Source organism: Nothobranchius furzeri, chromosome 3 (genome assembly GCF_043380555.1).
Source record: "Nothobranchius furzeri strain GRZ-AD chromosome 3, NfurGRZ-RIMD1, whole genome shotgun sequence".
NCBI classification, from domain to species: domain Eukaryota; kingdom Metazoa; phylum Chordata; class Actinopteri; order Cyprinodontiformes; family Nothobranchiidae; genus Nothobranchius; species Nothobranchius furzeri.
In genome coordinates this window covers 72,962,814-72,981,121 of record NC_091743.1, presented here as the reverse complement: position 1 = coordinate 72,981,121, position 18,308 = coordinate 72,962,814, and the positions used below count along the sequence as shown (strand labels likewise).

The 18,308-nt window shown below is 39.9% G+C and overlaps 1 protein-coding gene across 10 annotated transcripts in view; it reads right to left on the bottom strand.

Annotated features, from left to right (window-relative positions):
• Positions 1-18,308, bottom strand: part of grip2b (glutamate receptor interacting protein 2b) — a 217,787-nt gene that overhangs the window by 79,667 nt on the left and 119,812 nt on the right. The window lies entirely within an intron of this gene.

Sequence of the window (18,308 nt, the reverse complement as noted above, 5' to 3'; positions counted from 1 at the left end):
CAGCTATTCCTGATCACGAATGCCACCATCATCCCATCATGAGGCCATTTAGTAAATATTATTTGCTGGTTAACTTATTGTTGAGTGCATGAACACGTGCATAATCTGATACTTTGGACCAGGCCAGCAATGACACTAATGAATATGGGGTTGTTGACTCACTTGGTTCTGTTTGAAACCAATATGGATGAACCCTCATTATACAGCCCTTAAGTAAAAAAAAAATCTACAAGGGCTGCGTTGTTATTCCATTAAAACTGCAAACATAACCCGCTTTAATTCTGAAGGTCAACAATTTTACCTTGCACTCATTTCTGATACACAACACATTATCTACAAATCCTTGAGTCTGCCTCAGGCAGAACAGTTTAACCCTTTTGAGGATTGATGATGGAACTGAGCAAGCAAAGGACGGATCAGGGAGCTGATCTGAAAGGTGAAACTTTCGATTTACCAGACCGTCTACATTCCAACCTGCTGCTGTTCTTGAGATTTGGACTTAAACAACATGATATGGAATGTAATAATCTTCCATTTTAGGGTGGCCTAGGAGTTGTGGGGCGAGCAGAGCCCCTGATTATGATGCTTCCCTCTGGTAACCTTGTCTCACTAGAAGGAGATCCTATCTAGTCTGAGGATATCATAGAAGGAGTGTTGCAGGGGAGAAGGAGGTCTGGGCTTCTGGCTGACCTTGTCCATACATAGCCAGGTTTTCTTTTTAAGTGAATATCTGCCCTCCCAAAAAATAGCATCCATACCACCTCATTTTTAAAAGAAACATCCACACATAAGTGCATTGGTAAGCACATTCATGCCAGACCAAGCGGCAGTAGTTCAATTTCAACAAAACTCGAAACATGGCACCTAGTTCGTTTGTGTAGACTGAGACTTGGAGTTTAAAGTCGAAAAGCACTTGGATGATTGATAACGCGAGCACAGCTCTAAAGGCACCCATGCTGAAGTGTAAACACAAGTTGCACAAGGGCAGACAGTGACGCTAAACCTAAACTCTGGTTATTTCTGTCCACACAGAGACACTTAAAATGTAGAAAACTCAAATCTTCACTTTGGCCCGCATTTTTAAAAAGATTCTTTTTCATTGCGTGAGTCTGCGTTATTGTGTGGATGACACGCCGAATCATAGAAAAATATCTTCGTTTTGGGAGATACCCGGTTACGTGTAGACAGGGCCTAACTTGCCGGTAGATGCTCCGAGGACACACATCAAACATCCTCATAGTACTGAGAATACAGTTTGTGGTGAGAAACCTTGGAAGCTTCTACAAAATTTCCCTCCTATGGAAATAAAGCAGCACAAATCTGGGACATGAAACGTATGAAACTAAACTTCAGCACCAGGGACAGCGACGTCCACCCATTTAGATCATGTCTCACTTCCTTAATGCTGCTTAGGCTCTAAGGAGGCTGAAACTTAAATTATCCCATCATGCAAAGGTGACTCAGGAGGTGGCGGGGTTAAAAGCCCCCCCCCCCCCCCCCCCAGTTATTTTATGTTCCCTAATATTTATTTCACTTCATGCCACTCTCTGAACCAAAGCATAGACCTACTTGTGGCCACAGACAGGGCTGCAATCAGAAATTTAGAAAATAGAAAAAGTCAAAACTGATAAACACGAGGCAGGGTTCACACTGTTTTCTGACTGTAATAAAGTTCAGAGTTTAAACTGTTCATTTGAAATAGTTTGACCAAGTCCTTTTGAGGATCTATTTTTGTGCGATGAATGTTCTGCCTCTCTCTCTCTCTCTCTCTCTCTCTCTCTCTCTCTCTCTCTCTCTCTCTCTCTCTCTCTCTCTCTCTCTCTCTCTCGGGGGGGGGGGAGGGGGCTTCTGTAAATGGTGTTGTTCGGTTGGTAGCAGAGCTCTCATGTTTAGTGTTAAGTTCAGAGTGAGATCATTGAATTGGATCAGGAATTTCCTACAGACAGGAAAAGATCTCAGCTAACATAGCTGTAGATCACACTGGATAACTGTCTGTGGTTGCATTTATTTTACTTATTTTATTTTACTCATATTTTACCACCTCTTACATGAGCTGTCTTTAGTCAATTTTGAATACAAATACAGATGGAAGGACAATATGGGACCAGCTCAGTGGCCTCGTGGTAGTGTCCTCCCTGGAACTGGAGATCAGGTTTGATTCTCGGCCGTGTCATACCAAAAACTGTAAAAATGGGTCCCAATGCCTCCCTGCTTGACACTCAGCTTTAAGGGGTTGGATTGGGGGTAAAACCACCAAATGATTCCCAAGCGCAGCCATTGCTGCATCTCACCACTCCCCTTCAATGAGATCACGAGTATGTGATGATGACTGTGGGATTTTCTCCATTTTTTTCTTCCTTTTTACTAAAACAGTTGTTTATGAAATAACGTTACCTTAATTAATGCCATATTTTTCCTAGTTTACATTATGTTGTTTGAAACCAAGGGTCTCATTATCTGATTTTTTTTAACTTGTTGGATCGCGAATCTGTTTAAAAACTTTGCTCTATATGTGCCCCCTTTTTAACTTTGAGCACCCGCCCCTTCAAAGGTCTCTGCACGGCCCTGCTGCCAACAGGAATGTTTCTAAACTGTCCCACCATGACAGATGTGAGATGTGACTCCAGCAGCTCATGTTTATTTCATGAAGTCAAACATGTTTGTTTTCCTCTTGTTTTGTTCTTTACCAAGAAACGAGGCCACGCCAGCGTCTGAGTGTGTACAGCGACAGGGATTGGATCCAGTATGGCTTCTTTATTACGTTTTTATAAATCTGTCTGTGTTTGAGGACTAGTTCTTTCCCATTCTGGAGTTTTTATGATTTTTGTCCAGTTGTTCTTAATCACATTTCAGAGTGTATTTTTGGGTAACCATACCATTTAATTTACAAAGTACAGTTTAAAATGGCACGTCAGCTAACCAAAGTGCTGTACATAAAAAGCCAAAGGCACAAACACACAAACAGGCATATAACAAAAAAAAACAAAACAAACAAAAAAAAAAAACAAATGACAAACAGAGAGAAGTAAAATTGCTATAGCTAATTATAAACAAATAAATGGTATCAACTATTTTCAGACATCACTGGGTGTAAAAAACATGTAAAAACAAATACAGGAATGTTTTTTATGGGTGGGTGGATGCATTCAAGCATACCCTGATCCTCCTCACACATGGACGCTTGTTAAGGTTGTAAAATGACAGAAACCAGGAAGTTCTGACTCTGTTCTCCTTCTTACGCCCCAGAGGCTCTGAAGACCTCATGCTGCCATCCCAGAGAGAGAAGCATAAAACAAAGATCCTTTAAAGGTGCACCATTAAGTGGGTATGTAGATAAAAGATGAACACACTTTGGTTATTCACTCACTCATCAGATTTTTGTTTGTCTTTCTCTCTCTCCTTTTATAACCTTTGGTTTGAGGATCATGAGGAGCATTAATGGGATCATCATAGCTAGTATAGATCACTTATAGAATTCAGAAGTCCAACCTTTCATGGTGACCAAAGTGTAAAAATACATGCATAATTTATTAGACTGAGTAGAGATTTCACTGCTTTAAATAATGGATCAAAGTTTGGTTGACTGTCACACTCAGGTGCTGCAGACAAGCGAAAAACTGACAGACGGCAAGCTTTCAGCATGAAAGGAATAAACAACTTTCATATTTTTACTTTCAGCCTGACTGAATCCGGTGTGCAGGACTGCGGCATCATGTTATCCCCAATAATTACAATGTCATTACGATATGATAGATTAAATTAAGGGGAGCTGGAAGCGCCACTCAGAGAGGGTCGACATCATTTACATGCTGACACACATTCACCAAGTGAAAAGCAGAATCTCCAAACCTTAAACTGCAGATCAGCTGATTAAACCACCAGATGCTCAACTCGTAGCAGAATCTCCATCGAATATGGCTGATTCAAATGTAACAAGATCACTGATCAGTGACCTCAAGACCGACATGTTCTGTTGTTAGATCTGGGTCATGCACCAGCGTGCCGATAAGGAGCGGACCCCGTCAGGGGTTAGAGCGGCATGCTCAAGGGCGCAGATAGGATTTTCAAACTGGTGAGGACAAAGTTCCAGTGAACCCTCCCCCAACACATACACACACACACACACGTACACATACACAAACTATTGCAAGAGCCTTAACTAGAGATCAGTGGGTTTGTGTAATTTCATCCAATGGTTTACGTAAAAACTAACACTATTATATACGTGTTTGAAGCCATTATTCAAAGGAACACTGGCAACAAAACTCTGCCTCATCAACACTGTTCAAATCAGTCATTTGTTATTATCCCAATTAATTACTAACCAAAACCTCATGCTTCATGCAAAACATGTTTTATTTAAACGTTAACTGATTTTCAGCATACCAATCTTTACAGAATACATAAAAGCCCTATGTAAAAAAAAAAGCGGCACATAAAATATATTTAAAAAACAATATTCACTTTTCACTTTGAGCCGTGGTCCCCAAAATTTCAGCCTCTGACCAACAGATGTTCCTTCGTATTTTTACGTTACTTAGAAATTTTCATTATATTTGGAAAGTTTCAATTCATTTATAAATATATAAAGCTTTTTTTTAATTTTCAATTTTACTTTAATTTTTATGATTATGTGGCACTTTGACTTCCATATGTAACGCATCTGCCCTTTTTTTCGTTTTGCCTTGGCCCCCACAATGCCTTGAAACGGCTCTGGGTGTGTGACTGAGTTTTGAAGTTGATCTGAAATGTATCAGATGTATAAATTTTACATGTGTATAACTTATTGTTTTATACAGGTAAAAACTTGTCGTGGAGATAAATCTACCTACATTTTACTTTTTAAACACTTTGTTTTATTTTTTTGTTTTTATGTAAGTATTTTCCTGTCCTGTCTGTCTCTCATCTTCCTGCATCTCCTCTAAACTCTCCAGAAAAACTGCTTCCTGGATTCTTACTTTTTCACCTCATCAGTTACTTTTGAGCAGATCAAAGGGATCTCCTGACCGCAAAGTGGAGTGCGCGTTTCGATGCTGCGTCAGTGAGGTGAAATCACCGCAGCACACGATGAGCGGAGCGTGTCAGGAACGATTAAAAAACAGAGTACCAGAGGATTTAAACAGATATGAATGATCATGTGTTAATAATAATGTTTTGTTGTGACACCTTGAGACTGTATCTTGGGCCGGACGCAGTGGGCCAGAAAATAACTTAAGAATAATAAACTCAATTAATCATTAGGTGCACCTTTAATGACACAAAAATCAGCATGGTATGGGAAATACTGATACTCATAGATGATGTTATAGTTGATGTCTTTTTGAAAGGTTTTTTTACATTTTAAATGGAAACGTTTTGTTTACATTGGAATTTTAATACCACTCTTTTAAGGTGAGAGTAACCTGCAAACTGCTGCAAATACGATAAAAATATGTCATTAATTTGCTTTGATTTTTACAAACTTATTAAAACCTTTCTGCACAATCTGACTCTTAAATAAATACTTCGCATTTACTTCTACTTTTTCTTATTGTAAGATCACCTCTGTCAGCACGCCACAGGGCGGCTGTGGCTACAGTGTAGCTCATCATCACCAGTGTGTGCATGACTGTGTTGTGTTGTGAAGCACTTTGGGGGGTTGTAGAACCCTAGCACTATACAAATACCCAATCTGCAATAGCAAAACACTATTTTAAGTGTTACTATAAGTTCTATCATGGTAAATAGTTTATCTGAGTTTATTGTTCGACCCCACAGGCCGGTTTATTTTACTTTTGTATAATATCTCCTTAAATAATGACCACAGCTAAATCCAGCTGTATGTGAATTATGCATAATCTGAATGTGATCTTTAGTTTGCAACAAAATTTTAAATTAAACATTAATGACAATAAATGACAAACAATAATGAGCAATAAATACAAAACACAACCCTGGAATGACATGGCTGTTATGCATAAAGCACTGCCCGTTAACTCAATGTTATTCTGCTCCTCTCTCACGACCTCCTTCCTTTTCCTCTTCATCCTCATTCCTTTCATTTCTATTCCTATATGCACATTAGCTCTGCCCTGCTGGTCCAGGCGCTCTGCAGACACATTAATATGTGCATGCAAACAAGAAAAGTTCTGCCACAGTTAATAAGGAGCCCCCCCCCCCCCCCCCCCCCCACACACACACACACACACACACACGGACATGCTCTAAAATAATTAGATTTACTGGGCAGAATACATGAGCATCATTATTTTTGGCTTCAGAAAAAACCTAATCAACATTGTTCTGCTATTGTTTCTTATTCATTACTTTATTATTACTTTATTATTAAGCCTCATTTATGACCCTAACTATGAACTACAACATATTTCAATTTAAAACAACCAATAAACAATAAATATAAAGTTTGGCACTGAAATGACTGTTAAAATAAGGGAAACAATTCAAGTCCTTAATTCTGTTGGGTGTAATTCTAAGGCAAAAATTTTATCTAGCAATATTTGTTATAGAAGCTGCAGTTTATTTTCCAAGTTCGCAGTGGGAAACACTTGTTAAAGGTGCAACATGTAGGAATGCAGTAAGCATGACATGCGGTGGTCTAATTTGGGTAGTGCATTCTATATCTTCTAATTCACCATTCACACAAATGTTTCACTGTAATATCCAGATGTTGGTAATTGAAAAAGTAGCTTAAGATATGTTTAGAGCTGACTATTTGCTTCTAATTCACCATTATCATTGTTAGCTCAGTGTTAGCCTCTAGCTGGCTTCATTAGACAATAGAGGAAAACAAAAAGATGCCATGGCTTCTTAGGGGTACAAGAACTTATTTCTGGGCTGCTCCTGTTTACTGGCTTCAGTTCTTTAAAAAGGTCCATCAGTGAAAAACCATTTCTTAATGATTATGTCTGATTATAATGGGTCACTATGAGCACTCTGAGGGACATTAAAATAGTCTCCTACACCGTATTTAAATTTGTGTTTTTATGTGTTTTCATATCATGTCCTGAAAATTGTAAAGCACATTGAATTGCCTCTGTGTTTGAAATGTGCTCTATAAATAAAGCTGCCTTGCCTTAAGAGACAGAAACATGTTTTCTTAGAAAACTCCAATGTTCTAAAGACCTCAGTGGTCCTAAGTGATCCTCTGCTCCAAATACAAAAGGATTCCTATGGACTTTCATCCAGTCAGGAGACTCGTTTTGTTCCTGTGACTCGTTGAAACGCATCATTCACTGTTTGGATGTTTCACAAGCTCAACATGAACATTAAGAGATCATTTTAAAAACGACTCTTCTAATTAAGAAAAGGCTGTAATTACTACGAGATTGAACATTTTCCCTCTCAAACAGAGACCTAATTACTGTTTCTGTTTTAATGATTTCCTTTTTTTTTTTTTTTTTGCTAACTCAAACTAGATGTGAGATGATGATCACAACTAGCTTCAGTTCTTTTTAACTCTGCTTTACCTTTTTAGCTTGATTTGGGTTTTCAAAGTCCATCATCGCCTCTTCAGTAATTTTTTTAATCTGGCTTTTATATTTCTTGCAATTAAATCCTACCCCCCCCTCACCTTTTCATCCCCCATCCATCCTTCACCTTCCTTTCCCTCTAATGAGCAAAGTGTCTGTTTCTGCTCCAGATATGTCATAAATCTCCCCTGACACAATCAAACATTCATCATACACACACACACACACACACACACACACACACACACACACACACACACACACACACACACACACACACACACACACACACACACACACACACACACACACACACACACACACACACACACACACACACACACTGCTTCCTCTCTGCTCTGAGACTTCCAAGGATAGTTTGATGATTTGATAACAACTCAAAAAGTGTTTCTACCTTCTAAGACTCCTTCTTTGAGTTAAGGGTGATTTTGTGTTTAAAAGACAATCTCACACTCTCCGCAGGTTTTATTAACCACATCTTATGTTTATTTGAGGGACTGAAAATCATCTTCAGTTTAATTTTTTTTTATTTGCTACATTTAAATAATTGTTTTAGAGTTTCTACACAACAGAAAGATGGGAGCATGTTTGGAAGTTCTATTTTTTCTTTTATGAATAATCGTATCGCAGCTGAAGACCAACGTTTATTAAAGTTATTTAGTTTGATAAAATAAATCTACCAAATCTCATGAGCTGAAATCAAAATGGCTGAAGCTGCAGCTTGTGGAAGTCGACTCTTCTCACAAAAACATCCCCAAGAATAAAATAATCTACAAAAGTGCCATTCTCTCATTATGCCAAACCATAATAAAAACAAACAATTAAAGCTTACTGTATTACACTCCAAAGAAAATCACAGTAAACAAGCAGAAATCAGATGTGAAAAATGAAAGAATTTACTTTCTAAAAGAATTCCCTTTTTTCATCTCTTTGCATAGATTGTTTCAGAGGTCCTTCTGTTCTTCTTGCTCAGCGACCAGCTTCTTCCTTTCCTGTGGTACCAGCTGTAACGATCCATGTTCTTATGGAGATGAAGCAAATTGTTGTCTCACAAAGCTGAGAGGTGCACTTTTAGAGCACGTATGATACATCGGACACAGCAGATTCCTCCCTCAGATGTCTGCTGGAATCAGGCTCGTCTCTGAATCTTTACATAATCTGGACTTTCCTCTCAACTCCCTGAGCTGGAAACACGCTGCCAACGCTGATCAACCACAGAGCTGGGTTAAATCTCTGCAGCAGCCATGATGCATAATTACATTTTTGAGCTTCCCACAGCCAGAACTTATACTTCCTGTAATCACCGCCGGATCTCAGCTTATAGGATGAGTCTCCAGCTCCGCAGAAAGACCAATCTCTGTGAGCGATAAGAAAGGATTTGGAGAGCAGTTCATAGTCTCAGCAGCAACAGATCTTACTTTTGTAACATCCAGCAATGGTCAGGTTTCCCCTAAAAACTGACCTACATGCCACCGGTCACCGGAAGACATAAATTCCAGCTCTAAGGTGGATTTCATATTCTACCTTCCAACAAGCAACAAGGCTCTGCAAACCTTGTTGGCATTTCAGGAGGAACACAATGTCAGCCTGTGTCCTGTATCTGAAAGAGGCGTGACATTCTGAGGTTTGCTTGTTAACACCCCTTAATATGGCATGTCCCGGTTGGCCAATAATTCATAATATGAGAATATTAAAACAGAGCTCGCTAGATGGTGAGTCAGTTCTAGAGCAAGCTACGGACAGTCCATCCAGAGAGAACCCTCTTTACCCCGAAGCTTTCGACAAACTAAAAGCTGCCTACAGCTGACACAGCAAAATGGTTCCTTCAGCTATTCAGAAACAGCTGTTCTAGACGCAAACAATTTCATCTATCTGTTGTGATCAGGGAGATGACTCTGGACTGACCTGGTCGTACTGCAATCTTTTCTACAACTTCGGTACCTTGGGGTCGCCCGGCCACCCCGACATCTCGGATCCAGAAGGGGTCTCCTCAGGGGTACGTAGAACACAGCCAGATTGCGTCTGATGCCATTTTGATGAGAACAAACTTCAGAGCTTAATGCAAACCAAATTCTTTTCACCAAGAACTCAGTCTTCTAGATACGAAGGTTCTTATACCCTCACATTCACACATAGTCACCATACATTACATCCCATCCTCTTAGATTCATCCATCACAGTAGCCTCGGTTAACTTGTCATGTTTTTATTTGTTTAGAAAATAAATTTCTTATCTTTTATAAACCTGACTCTGTCTGAATTCATAAGAAGTGTGTTTGATCCCTGAAAAAGCAAAGAATCCTAGAATCTTCTGATTAAACATCAAAAGACCAAGCAGGTTGATATTCTATATTTATATAGAGTATCACAGCTTATTGGTCATAAGTAAAGGTAATACATTAGGCTTAAAAGCAACCACATTTAACCCTCTACACTTTGTTTTGGTATGTTTTGTTTTGTGATTGTTTGGATCTGGAGGTGCAACTGTCTTTTATGTTAACAAGAATTTTAACTGTCCATGCAGCTCATCAAGAAGTAAAATAAAATGAACAAGTGAGGGACGGAAATTATCAAGTAAAGAGAAACAGTTTCAATAATCACAAACAAAGACAACATGCAAAACATGAACAGAACAGGAAACCTCTATCACACATACACACACACGCGCACGCACGCACGCACGCACGCACACACGCACGCACGCACGCACGCACGCACGCACACACACACACACACACACACACACACACACACACACCTGCTGGGGTTTGAGGCTTTGCTGAAGGGCAGCTGCTGGAAAACATTAACAGAGAAGCTGCACCAGAACACTAGCTCATCCTGAGCTGTGTGATGTGACACACGAGTGCAACAACAGAGGGCAGTGATGACACAGAGAGAAGAGGAAGAAGCAGAAACCCTGCAGATAGAGAAGGATGACAGGAGATGGATGTGGAGATAATTAGAAATGAGAGAAAGTACAGTAAGAGATAAGCAGGGGGAGGAACATATTAGGAAAGACTGTATGTGAGTGTGTGTGTGTGTGTGTGTGTGTGGGGGGGGGGGGATTAGTTAGGTGAAAAAAATCAAAAGGAAGAGAAGAGACAGGGAAATCAGTACAGGAAGAGATTAATTAAGCTACGGCAACAAATCTGGAAAACAAATGAGTTTGAAACAAGTTTTCATGCCTCATCAACATTCTAACATTATATAGCTAGAAATATATCATGTAGCGGAAATCCACATTTTATATCCTCAGGTTAAACTTTGTATGGATTTACACGGAAAGGAACAATAACATTTTCACACAAAGGGTTCTTTCACATTTAGCAGAAGAAAATAAAGAGGGGAATTTGAAACTGGCCCGCACTTGGGCATGCTGGTTAACTCCTACATTTTTCTCCCAGGAACGTAAATTTTACCAAGTGACTTGTTAAGCCGGACATTATCAGGACTTGGCCTGTCTTACCTCAACCTGCCAAAAACTGACTCCCCCTCCCCCCCAGGCCGGGTGTTCTTAAAACTTCTCAAGGGTAATTCTGGAAGATTCCAGGATCTCGCTTTTATCAAAACCCTGGTATTTTTCTGTTTATCTATAATCAAAGAAGGTGTTTAGATTGTTCACCCTTAAAATAGAAATCAAGGTGCTCTAAGTTAAAATCTTATCAGCCACAGACCTAAAGTGTTAGTTTTGTGTTTCCTTTTATGTTCAACCTCTGTCATTTGGTGTTTCTCCAGTTAAAATTCATGCTAATGGTAAAACTGTTCAGTTTTAAGACATGAATTTTATTCTTTCCTGTTTAAAGTAATACTTTGATGCTAAAGTGATACTTTTTGAGGCTTTATATGAATAACTGTGTTAAACTGTGATCATGTATTTCCCCTCTTGGAAAAGGTAGTTTATTTAGAAGAGCCACTGTTCCCTCCAGTGTTTTTTTTTAGTAAGATACAGGTGAGTGTGCCCAAAAGGTTATTTAAGCACCCATCCCAACCTCGTGGCGGCAGTTTAAGAACAAAGGACACCTTAAACTCATTCCCTGCAGGCTGTTTTTCATCTGGCCCAGCAGAACCCAGTGCTTTAAAGCAATTAGCTCTCAAAAGTTACGGTAAAACTTAGAAGCAACTCCGTTTGTTTTGTTTTGACTTCCTACGTGAAACCGGAAGTCTGCATGTTCTTGAGACATTAAAAGTAAAAACAATTTGGAACACAGTTTGATGATTGGGCTCCATTTTGGAATAACTTGGGCCCGCGATCTGAATTCCACGTTTCGAGGCCGCAGAGGTGAAGGAACCAAAAAGTCAAGCCACTATCGAGGATTACCACATCCTCTCATTTCAAGACCAACATTGACCGAACAGGGAGCCAGTAACATTTAATCCAAAAAAAGCCATGAGGCAGGAACCCAAGGCGGTTGGAGTCACTGGTCACCCTCCCGGCGACGGAAAGCAGGTCTGTGAATCATTTTCATCTGGCTGACTTTTCCTGCTAAGCCCGATCAGAGATATCACCCCGGGTTTCCACGGGAGCCGTCAGCAGCACGTTACTGCAGCAGCACGTCTTGCTCGCGTAAGCTGCTGCTTGGCCCTTCCCACGAGACGCGAAGCAGCAGGGGAGCAGCAGTCACCGACAGAGCATGAAGTCACACGAGTGACTTCGTCAGTAAACACAACAACAAGCAGGAGAAAATTACAACATGGTTTGTGTTTTATGTTCTGTCCAATTTATAATCGCCAATACGGACCTGAAAAACTAAGGAGACCGCTAGCTAGGTGATAACTTCTCACGGGGCCGCACAGTTAGTAACCTTTTTTAAAGTAAAGCAACCGGAAGGCAGTATGTTCTTTATTCTGAAAATCTCGGGAGCTTCTCTCCATTTCCGTGTCCGATTTCCTGTCTTTCCTTCCCCAAAAATGTCCAACTTGACCCGTTTCAGAGGCGTTGCGCGTAGTAAATAGAACTGGCGCGTAAGGGCCGCGACATGCTGCCCCTGAGACGCGGCCGACTCGCGCTGCTGACGGCTGCTGACAGCTCTGGTGGAAAAGGTTCTGTTGACCACAGCGGTTCCTATCAGCAGCTATGACGTGCTGCTGCAGCAACGTGCTGCTGACGGCTCCTGTGGAAAGCCGGGGTCAGACTTAAACTTTTATGGCTTGTTATTTTCGATCCACATTCTTGTTTATCTCTCAAAATTGATCTTCTTTCTCTGCTGCACACGAACCCTTATTCACATACACACACACACACACACACACACACACACACACACACACACACACACACACACACACACACACACACACACACACACACACACACACACACACACACACACACACACACACCTGTATTCCTAAACCCATAGGAACACACACACGCTCACTTGTTCTCCTTAGTGAAGTTATTCCTAATATTTTTTTTTATAACCCTGGTGTCACCGAATTTTAAATTTCATTATGGATCAGTTATTTCCTATCACTGCCATAAAGCTTTGGGTTAACAATTTTCTTAATTCCATGCATGAAACTATTAGCTGTGTTTGGTCTTTTTGCCAATGTATTAACTGATTTTGTAATAAATTCACAAAACGTAAATAACGCCTAATCATTGTCTAGCAATTCTCTGGAATAATTAATGCATTCTGTCAAGAATTCATCCTTTGGATTAAAATGTGGTGTTAACTTTGAGACTGATTACATTGAGAAGAAGATAAATATTAAATCCAGTGTCCCAGTTCACACAGACAAAACTGGGTGGTGCCCCGAGTTATTTAATATAAAATTATAAACGACGAAGACAAGCTAAGCCACCACATATACATATATATATATATATATATATATATATATATAGATATAAATCTGTATGTATTGCTACAATTACATCTATATCTATATATCTCTATATATCTCTATATGTCTATATATATCTATATATATATCTATATCTATATATATCTAGATAGATAGATAGATAGATAGATAGATAGATAGAATAGAAAACAAAAAGCATCTTCACAAACAGGCATTTTATGTTTAACCGTCATTCAACCAAGCAAAACTGATTAAGAACAAAGATCTTATTTCCTACTATGGCCTGCAAAAAGGCAGCACCTTTTGAAGGAGGATGAAATGAGGCTATGAAAGTAAAATAAATGTTAAAATAACACAAATCACAAATTTACAAACATGACTGCTTCACAAGGAAATGTATAAATGGTGGTGTAGTCATGTTTGTAAATTGGGTAAACAGTCTCGGTGACAGCAGCATATTTTGATTTTAGACATAAAGTTGATCCTCTGCATCTTCACCTGCAAACAGTTTGGTCTTTCAGATATTTCTACCTTTCTCCTTTTACCGTTTACTTATATGGTACGTAAACACTTATTTTTCTTCCATGGGCATTTATTGAGCATGCATTGCTTTAAAAAGCTCTGTGCTTGCTGGATCTGCTCCTCATTTCAGCTGATTCTGATTCTGCTTTTGAGCCAAACAGCTGCTGAGTTTTGATGCTAAAACACTAAATAAAACTAAATAAATGACAAAAATAGAGAAAAATGAAACCCACTCTGAGCTTCCAACATTTTCTTTTTGTAAAAACACACAGATTAAGTGTGACATGATGCAGAAACACCAATACCAATTCACAGCTTTGGGTTCTTCTGCTTCTCTTTAGCTGATTCAGACTCACGACAGCGTGGAACAAGCTCCCACGTTCACCAAACAAATAAAGTGATTATGCACACACACACACACACACACACACACACACACACACACACACACACACACACACACACACACACACAGAGAGAGAGAGAGAGAGAGGAAATGTTAAGCTGGTTTGTTTCAGACTCACTCAGCTTAACTTAAATAAATATAATTGCAAATATGACCAACATGGACTTAGAGCAAGCACATAAACACAATAAATGCACGTAAATAATGGATATTTTTATAAAACTCGCCTTGTTATTTTTCGGTTTGTCTGCTTAGATTAGTTGTGATTGGATGGATGAGCTTGACCGCCACCTTGGGTGAAAGTAGATCGCTTGCTGTTTCAGAAAAAAAAAATGTTAAAATAAAGTAATACATAAATAAACAAATGTATGGATAGTCAGTTTTTGGTTTTTTGGTTCTTGTAAAGCTCCTCATGATTTTTATCTTGAGAGGTGCTATATAAAAGTAGTTTATTAATAATAATAACAATAATAATAATAATAATAATAATAATAATAATAATAATAATAATAATAATAATAAAATAGTTGTGAGCAAGTATCCTAAAACTTAATTGAAGGCAGATGGATCCAGATTCTGCAGTTGCTAGGGATAATGTTACTTTCCTTTCATCTTTACAGCTTTACAGATCCTTTTCTACAGAAATCAAATACTTTCTCTGTTTTATTCTGATTAAATTATTATTTTTTGAACAGGGAGCATCAATACAAATCTAATTTCCAAATGTCTGAAATGTAATGGCAACATGTTTGCTTGTATTGATGCAATCGCCACCTTTGTCCCAAAAGGTTTTGACACCTGCTCTAACTTTTGTTTACAGCAGGTAAAATACTGACTGGTTAGAACAGCTCCATGCAACCACTTCAGCAAAATTCAGTCTATCCTTTTCATATCCAGGATCTGTACATTCAAGTACGAATTATTATTCATTACTGCAGCAGTGGTGTGTTGCTAATCTATAACAAGCAACGTTTTCAATGCAAACAGGATGACGAAACATTCACCACTCCCCTCGGGCATCTTCCCTGGAACACTTCTGCTGGAACCGGAAATCCGTGATGCTGGAGGACACAAGGTAGAGCATCCGAAACGTGTTATTGGTTTGTAGACATATTTGAGAGAACCACTTAATTAATTCATCGTTTTTATTAATCTCCACAGTATATTTATAGTTATACTGTGTTAGAACAGTGTTGAGAGGCATGAAAAAAGGTTTTACACTAACGTGTTTTCCAAGTTTGCCATTGCAGCTTTAACATAATACATTTACTCACACAGCAGACATGCTTGACGTTCTGTTTTCTTGAACAAGAGCAGTGACAAGCCGCTGCAGAGTAAAATACTCCATCCTAGCAGAAGGATAAGCCCAGCTGACGCTGTGTGGGCTGCACACATACACACACACACACACACACACACACACAAAGGCGCTGTCGGGTCTTAAAGTCATGCTGGAAAAACTACCTCAAGGGCTCCATTTTATCTTAACTGGAGAAATTAAACGACTTCATAGCTTTCCAGAGAGCTACTTCCCATTTTCAGACTGGCTTTAATCTCCTTGTATATTGGGAAAGAGTGCTCCATCTGCACACACGCTAATACACTCTGCACTGTGAAGTTGTACTCATCTGGGGTTGGTTTCGTCTAAAAAATGTCTTCTCTCCCGGGTGCAAGTAGATGAACTAAAGCAGGAATAAAATCTAATGTGGCAACATAAGAAAAACCTGAGTATCTTAGACAATTATGGTTAATAACGTCACTGAAAAACTCAACAAGGATCCCGTCGCTTCCATTTATAATTTGGGAAACTTTTCATCAAACAAACAGATTTACACGTACACTAGCGACTATAATCCTGTTTTTCATTGATCTCTGTTTTAAGAAGTGCAGCTTTAAAGATTTCACCCCAGCTCCAAACTAATGTGTCCCCTTTGGAGCTGCATCTTTTAAAGCCACTGCACCACATTAACTGAAGCATTTGGCGTGGTGTGAAAAATGTTAAATGTTTTCAAATTTGGATCAAAACGCCCGAAAGCATCACACAGTTTGTGCTACCGAGTCCAAAAAAAAAAAAAAAAACACTTTCAGTGGAAACAACAGCCTTGGGTGGATTGTGGTGAAATTGAAAATGTCCCCCTCTTTTGTTCTGTGCTGACTTTGATCTCACAGGTGATGACGGTGTCAGCAGTATTTAGTGTGAGCCGCTTCCTTTGGGCTCAGATGTGTTTCTGTATGCTGGTGAAACATCTACAGATAAACAGGAGGGCTGTGAGAAGAACTGCAGGCCTGATCTGATCTGAGATCAGCTCTGAAGAGTGAATCAGAATCCAGATCAGTAAGAATGATAAGGCTCCCCTTCTCATAGCAGAAATATAAAATGGTGGGTGACACAGAATCCAAAGCCATTCTGGGATTCTCCAGAACTCACTGACGGCCCCTGATCACTACTGCTCACTGTGTCTTCACTACAGCAGGACCTCCTCTTCAACTCAAGCCATCTCAGAGGCAGTATTCTGCTCTCCTGGCTTCAGATAAATAAAGTCACACAATGTGAAGAAGGAGGTCAGCTTTATCTCAGATCAAATCCTCACAGAGAGCTGAGAAGCTCCTGCTCAGACTCATGACTCTGATATCCTACATCCATTTAAAACACACCAACAGCTCTGTTCAGGACTCCCTATGCTGCTCCAAGGGTTTGGAACAAAGCCCCGTGGATTTGGTATATGACCTGTATTTGATATAGCGCCTTCTAGAGTCCTGGAACCCCCCCAGGGGTTTTACAACACAATCAGTCATTCACCCATTCACACACACATATTCACATGCTGGTGGGGCTTGAACCTGCAACCTTCCGATTACGGGGCGAGCACTTAACTCCTGTGCCACCATTACCCCGGTACTGAAAGGGTTAGGGTAAGGGTCTGCAACCTGCGGCGAGGGTTAAAATGGCTCTTGGGATTGGTTGGGGTGAATTTGCTGTTTGATCCAACCAGCTGAAGTCAGCTCGCTGCTCAGGGCAGAAGATTCTGTGAGGGTTGTGTTAAAAATGCTGGTTACACTATGCAAACACAACCTTTCATGCTTCTCTTCATTCCTGAGTTATGCTGCATTGAAAGCACCCTGGGGTTCTGGTTTAGGGTTGGGGGGTGTGGGGTGTGTGTGTGTGTGTGTGTGGGGGGGGGGGGGGGGGGTGTCTACAGCTGAATCGGGGCAGAGTCTGCAGCAGTGCACATGCTTAACTGGTCTGTTGTGGGGAAGAAGGAGAAAAGTCAGAAAACAAAGCTCCAGTAGACATGTTCTACCGGTCACCTAGAGCATTTTCTGTGCAAAGTGACAATGGCTTCAATTTAAGTTAACAGGAAAGTGCCATATTTACTTTGTCTCCACCAGCAGCTGGGTATCCCTAAACGTGGTGTTAAGATGTGTGTGCTAATTCGTCTGAATTTTTATTTTGCTGTACATTGCAGCTATGGTGATAAAACATTTATAAATATCTTCAGATAAGAAAATGATTCCTTGGGTTAAGATTCTTGTTTTAGTCAATTGTTAGCTAGCCAGCTACATGTCATCACGTGCTGTGAGGTCAGCGTATGTTCACTACACAGGGCAGATTCCTACTTCACTAGTCGAGCCACATAAAGTAAACTATTTCAAAAACTTTACCTAAGATATGTCATAGTTTAAAATTTCAAGACAGAGAAGAAATATCTGAGGAGTTTGGTGTATATCATCGTTACACTCCTCCTGGCCTAGAAATTACCAGGAGGGGCAACACTAGTGTGGAGTGAGCAAAATAAGGGACTAAGTATTATCTTACAGGAATTTTATTAACAAAAGGTGTCTCTGTAAATAAACTGTGAAATGGCAAACTCAACAAAAGGGCAGAGGTTCGACTTAGTAAACTAATCCTCAAAGATTGAAAAAGATTCAGTCCATCAAATACGGCTCAGCAAGGAGCCAGCATCTCACGTTCTGCTTTTCTCAATGGCTCCAGGTGATCCTCTCCTGACAGCTCAGGTTTTGTCAGTGGCAGGTTGAAGGTGGTAGAAAGTCTTCCCCCTCTATCACTTGGAACCGGTATCC